The sequence below is a fragment of the Peromyscus eremicus genome, chromosome 1, assembly GCF_949786415.1.
Source record: "Peromyscus eremicus chromosome 1, PerEre_H2_v1, whole genome shotgun sequence".
NCBI lineage: Eukaryota > Metazoa > Chordata > Mammalia > Rodentia > Cricetidae > Peromyscus > Peromyscus eremicus.
Genome location: NC_081416.1, coordinates 81,464,835 through 81,469,885, shown reverse-complemented (window position 1 = coordinate 81,469,885; position 5,051 = coordinate 81,464,835). Strand labels below are relative to the sequence as shown.

Genomic DNA, 5,051 nt, shown 5'->3' with positions numbered 1-5,051 from the left:
AGGAGCTTGGAAAGAATGTTTTATTAAAGGTCATTGTAACTCTGTCCACACCGTACGGGTCCAAGGTTCTGATGTGAAATTCCGCTGTTCCTGCCTGTTGGTTTTGTGTTTGTCAAAAGAGTCTGTGTAATGGGCTGCAGGACTGTGAGAAAACACCCCTCTCTGATTTCAGGAGCACCAGCCCACGTCTTTGTTAATTCTTGCTCAGTGTGTGTTGGTGGAGCCAGCCCTGGCAGAAATATTTCCAGCTTCATTTGAACCCCTGCTAACCAAGGGATGGGTTATTGGGTGTAATTGACAGCTACTGGGTATCACTAACTGCAGAAGAGGGAAGTCCTGTTGATAGAGGTATGTCTCCAAGAGGACTAGGGGAGAGGAGCAGGAAAACCATCAGGATTTCTATACGGTGCTGCTCTTCACTCTTTCTCTTTTTAAATCTACTTTAATTAATTAACTTATTGGTTTTTGGGGGTTTTTATTTGTTTGTTTGTTTGTTTTTGTTTTTTCGAGACTGAGTTTCTCTGTAGCTTTGGAGCCTGTCCCTGAACTTGCTCTGTAGACGAGGCTGGCCTCGAACTCACAGAGATCCACCTGGCTCTGCCTCCCCAGTGGTGGGATTAAAGGTGTGTGCCACCACCGCCCGGCTTATTTATTGTTTTTCAAGACACTTTTTCTTTGCATAGCCCTGGCTGTCCTGGAACTCACAGAGATAAGCCGGCCTCTTCCTCCTGATTAAATCCGGGGATTAAAGGTGTGGGCCACTACATCCGGTGCTCTCTTTTCCTGTGTGCTGGCTTTCTTGATCCCTGCAATCCTGTCACAGACGATAGCCATCCCCAAATCTCCTTTCTAGTTTCAGAGACTAATCCCAGCTCAACTCAGAATTACTGATGTCTTAATTCAGAGTCTCATGGGAAAATACAGTTTGTGCAACCTGAATCCTGAATCTTAGGTCTACCAGGGCCACATTAGCCAGTTGAGGGACTGGAAGCCGGGGGATGGGGTGGGGTTTGAAAGATATTTAGCACAAAAGTGTTGTTGATATATTGTGAACCCTAATAAACTTATCTGGGGGTCAGAGAAAAGAACAGCCACTAGATTAGACATAGAGACCAGACAGTTGTGGCACACATGTCTTTAATCCTATCACTCAGAGACAGAGATCCATCTGAGATCCATCTGGATCTCTGTGAGTTCAAGGCCACACTGGGAACAGAGCCAGGCATGGTGGCACACGCCTTTAATCCTAGCACTTGAGATCTCATGTCTTTGCTTGGGAAGGACACATGCCTTTAATCCCAGTAAGTGATCGCAGGAAGCAGAAAGATATATAAGGCATGAGGTCCACGAACTAAAGGTTTTTAGGCAGTTCAACTGAGATCCCTTCCGGTGAGGACCCTGAGGCTTTCAGACTGAAGAATTGTGGAAACAGGATCAGTTGAGTTGGTGAGGTGAGGTTGGCTGTGGCTTGTTCTGTTTCTCTGATCTTTCAGCTTTCAGCCCAGTATCTGGCCCTGGGTTTTTTATTAATAAGACCATTTAAGATTTGTGTTACACAAAGGTGCCACCAACGACCACTTCTGGGGTCTTACTAATGCCTAGAAGAGCAGGCCTGGTGGCACACGCCTTTAATCCTAGCACTTGAGATCTCATGTCTTTGCTTGGGAAGGACACATGCCTTTAATCCCAGTAAGTGATCGCAGGAAGCAGAAAGATATATAAGGCATGAGGTCCACGAAGTCCACACATGCCTTTAATCCCAGTAAGTGATCGCAGGAAGCAGAAAGATATATAAGGCATGAGGTCCACAGGTATCCTACACTAGGGACACATTTCCATTCCAAAAGCCAGGTATACAGTTCACAAACAGTCCTTCCTGGCAATGAAATATCCTGAGCAGCTGAAGGCATCTGTTGATCTCAGGACTAGTCTCCACTCAGCCCTGGACTTCTGCCATGCCTGCCCCACTTCCTCAATAGATGGCTGCTTTATTTTTAAAAGCAACAAACTCTCCCAGAACCATGAAATCTTTGTATAGCTGTTAAAGGTGGAAGGATGGAAAGAAAAACAAAACAAACCCCCAGGAGACTAAAGAGGATTTAGGGAAAGAAAACTATGAAATGCCCAAATGTCAGAATTGTGCCAAGCCCAAATGAGGTCTGTGTGGCTTTCTAGGGGCATGTCTAGAAAGCTGAGCAGAGTCACTGCAGGATTACCTCAGTAAGTAGGGTCGTCTAGAAAGCTGAGCAGAGTCACTGCAGGATTACCTCAGTAAGTAGGGCCGAGTACTGTCTGGGTTCCTTGCATTGAGCTGAGTTACTGCTGGGGAAAGACACAGTGGATATGAGAGAGATTTCAGATTTCACAGTAACAAATGTGAAAAACCAAGTGAATGAATGTTTTTTTTTTTTCCCCCAAACTCCAACATACCAAAATTGACTCAATAAGAATTAATAACCAGCCGTGTGTGATGGTGCATGCCTGTAATCCCAGCATTTAAGAGACAGAGGCAGGCAGATCTGTGAGTTCGAGAACAATCTGGTCTACAGAGTGAGTTTCAGGACAACCAGAGTTACTTAGAGAGACCCTATCTCAACCCCTTCACCTGCCTCCAGCCAAGAAAAGAAAATGAACATATGATTCAGCAATTTCAATTCTGGTAGAAAACATGGAGGAATGTCCATGCATAGACTAGAAGCCATGTATAGGGATATTTCCCACAATACTGCCCAGTAAATTTAGAAACAAATATTGTTTATTTATAGTATGGAATGAGTTAGCATAAGAGATCTCAAAAACAGTAATGGAGTGAAAAAGGCATGGCGCTGGTATCCTGTGAGAAGACAGAAAAGCACTCTGTATATTGCTCATGTATTTACATATGTAAAAGTTTGAGAGGTTATTGAAAGGACACATATCAAGTTCATGTTAGTTATAAGCTGGAAACATGTTTATGAGAGGACACCCAGTGTAACAGATCTGGCTGTCCTGGAAGCTGATTTGTAGACAAGGCTGGCCTTGAACTCACAGAGATCTACCTGCCTCTGCCCCCAAGTGCTGGTATTAAAGGGGTGTGCCACCACCACCTGACTGTGAGAGGACTTTTAAAATGCAGTGTTTTTTACTTCTCATAGTCTAGTATATTTTTAATATTTTGTTCATTTTTGTTTTGAGACAGAGTATCCTTATGTAGTCCAGGCTGTCCTGAAACACACTCTGTTACCATGTAGACCAGGCTGGCTTCCTGAGAGCTGGGGACACAGATGTGTACCTTTTTGCCCAGCCCATATTTTAAGATACAGTTTTACACTCAGGAGGCAGAGGCAGGCAGATCTCTGAGTTCGAGTCCAGCCTGGTCTACAGAGTGAGTTCCAGAACAGCAAGAACTAAATAGAGAAAACCTACTGAGAAAAAAAAAAGTATATTAAATTATATATATATATATTGTGTGGGTATGCGTGTTAGGGAACGATTTGTGGGATTGACTCTCTTCTACTTTGTAGGTCCCAGGAACTGAACTCAGATTCTCAGACTTAGTAGCAAGCACCTCTACCTGCTAAGCCATCTTGCAGGCCTTACTTGTTTTAATTTTTAATAAAAATTATGTACATGAGAAAATAATTGGAAGCAAAACGCCGTACTAACAGCCATTAACCAGGTGCAGCAGGCCTGTATTCCCAGTACTTGGGAGGTGGGACCAGGAGAATCAGAAGTTTAAACGCATCTTTTGCTAGATAACAAGTTCAAAGCCAGCCTAGGCAGGAGGAGCAGTAACTCAAAACAACAAATACAGGTATATATACATACAAATGTATATGCAGAAATGACTTTAATTCTAGGTGGTGGGAAGGGAAGATGGGTGACTGTTTTTTTTTTTTTTTTTTTTTTTTCACTGTGCCTTTTTCAGTCTTTTGAAATATCTGGGGCTAGTGAGATGTTTCAGTGGGTAAGGACAGTTGCCTCCAAGGCTAACAATCTAAGTTGCCCCCACATGGTGAAAGAGAGAATATACTTCAGCTAGTTGTCTTCTGACCTCCACAACATGCCGCCCCCCATACACAAATTAATAAAATAAATGTAAAGTCTGTGTGTGTACATCAACATGCACAGATACTTAAAAACAAAGTCTGGTAAAAACAAAACAAAAAATAAAAATAAAAAGCCTGGCGAAAAAAACTAACCAGCTATATATTTCTATACATTAGTATGTTAACAAATATTTATATACCAACCCATACACAATATGAACAAAACTATTTTTCATGGAGATAAACATCCATAGAAATTGACAGCAAAAGATCTGAAAAAATGTATAATCAGCCAATAATGGTGGTTACGAGGAAACTTAGAGCGAGTCAAAGGTTAAAGAATATTATTTTGACTGTTACAAAGATTTTATTTTATCTGCAAATTTTTAATATTGTTTGTGTACTAAAAATTTAAACATGTGATTTTTCAGCAAGAACTGTGCAGACCTGGGGTCATGGTTTGGCTCTTAGAGCTCGGGTGAGAGTTACTGCCAGGATTAGTCTCCCGAGACACCTAATTCCGGGCATGTGGGTGACGGAGCAGCTTAACTGGACGCGTTAGCCATCTGACTCAGAACACTTATTTGGAAACAAGCTTGGATCTGAATAATTTTATTTTAATGGTTGGCGTTTTAACGATATTATTTACGACAATTTCTATCACGAGTAGATAAAACACAAATACAACCCCAGAAAAATTGGAAGGAAAAAGTATACATGGGTAACCAAGAGCCTTAAGTAGCTTCTTAGAAAGCCACGTTGACAGCTGGGTAGCGTGGCCGAGCGGTCTAAGGCGCTGGATTAAGGCTCCAGTCTCTTCGGGGGCGTGGGTTCGAATCCCACCGCTGCCAGGATCAGTTTTTGGTGCTTCTTTTCTTTTCCCCTTGCCTTCGCCCGCGGTTCCTTTTTGCGGCCGCAGCGGCGACCCCTGCAGTTGGTTTGCGTTCTCTGCACCACGGGTAGCTCGCCGAGGGGGCGGGCCGGCGCGCGCCGGGGCGGGGCATTGTGGGTAAGAGGAAGCGC

The 5,051-nt window shown here is 43.2% G+C and overlaps 1 non-coding gene across 1 annotated transcript; it reads left to right on the top strand.

Moving 5' to 3' along the window:
* Window positions 1-4,797: 4,797 nt before the first annotated feature.
* On the top strand, window positions 4,798-4,879 carry Trnal-aag (transfer RNA leucine (anticodon AAG)). The gene has a single exon. It is a non-coding gene; the product is annotated as a tRNA-Leu (tRNA).
* Window positions 4,880-5,051: the final 172 nt, after the last annotated feature.